Source organism: Frankliniella occidentalis, unplaced genomic scaffold (assembly GCF_000697945.3).
Source record: "Frankliniella occidentalis isolate FOCC.00 unplaced genomic scaffold, Focc_3.1 Scaffold107, whole genome shotgun sequence".
Taxonomy (NCBI): Eukaryota; Metazoa; Arthropoda; class Insecta; order Thysanoptera; family Thripidae; genus Frankliniella; species Frankliniella occidentalis.
Genome location: NW_026267236.1, coordinates 296,401 through 297,725, shown reverse-complemented (window position 1 = coordinate 297,725; position 1,325 = coordinate 296,401).

Sequence of the window (1,325 nt, the reverse complement as noted above, 5' to 3'; positions counted from 1 at the left end):
GGGGAGTCATGGGGGGCGTTATGGACAAAATTGACTGCGTGATGCTCGGTAATATGACCCGTTCGGAAATTAATGACCGAGAGCAGCCAAAACCACGGCAGATTGATGGCGCGCCAGAGAAAAAGAGAAAGAGGGTGAGGCTTTAGGGAACGGGGGAAGGGGAAGGGGGGGGGTAGTACATACGACCCGCGAGCTGTAGCCAAACGGAAAAAGAGGGATGGCGACAAGGTTAGATTATTCAAACCTCACGATATGACTTTTTTTCCTTTTCGCTGTTTATTGAACCCGCGACAACGACCATACAATAACGCCCCTTGTTGCTGTAAAATCGTGTGAAATTCGCCCCTTTTGTCGTCCCGCGCGCGCGCGCCGCGGCGAAACGCCATACAAGTGCGGAGGGGTGGGGGAGGGTGGGGGTTGAAAAGAAAGATGAGGAATGCCAATATTTCCCCTGAGGACCACAACACAGCATAGCCGAGGAATAAACGTAAATAGAGAGGCAAAGAGAGAGGGGGGGGGGGAGGGGGATGCTCCACGCCGCCGCTAGTCGTAGTAATAATAGTTGTCGCTGTGATAATGCCTGCCTGAAATGCCAATAACTCACGCTGCTAATTGGAAATACCTCGGCGCGACTAATGAATAGAGCCTCGTCGTCAACGCGATCAGCAAGGAGGGCCCGCGCGGGGCAGGAGAAGGGTTGTTCAGTTGGGAACATCTATACATATTGTAATGCTGACAGAGAGAGAGAGAGAGTACTGCATGAGCGAAAGGGCCGTCATGGCATAAAGTGGACATTCACCTGTGTAGTGTGCGGCAGTGCGGCGTGGCTAGGGGGCCGGGACCGTGTCGTCCCCAGGACAATAGAGCCCCAACAGCATCAACAACAGAGGCTCTACTGGCTCTGGCTGCTGACCACCGCAGAGAATGGGGATTTGGTGGGTGCAGGGGTTGAGAACGGGGGCGGGGGGCAGTGCACGGCCAAGTTAGTGCTGCTCATTACTTGCTCGTTGAGCAGTGCCGGCCCGCTGCTCGCCTTGTCCTCCCGGCGCGGGACTTCCCTCCTGTGTGAGCATTGCTCGCCCAGGCTCGCCAGATGCGGCGGCTACGCTGACGACATGTCAAAGTGGCGGCGCCGACGGCTCCCCTGCTCCGACCCCAGCCCTCCGACAGCACTAATTAAAATTGCTCACCTCTAAATACCATCATCCCAGCCCCCCCCCCCCCCCCCCCTCTCTCTCTCTCTCTCTCTCTCCCTCAAACTTTCCCCTGACGTGGACTCACGCACTCGGCGAGAGGAACAAGGGTAACCGGTGACCCAACGTGGA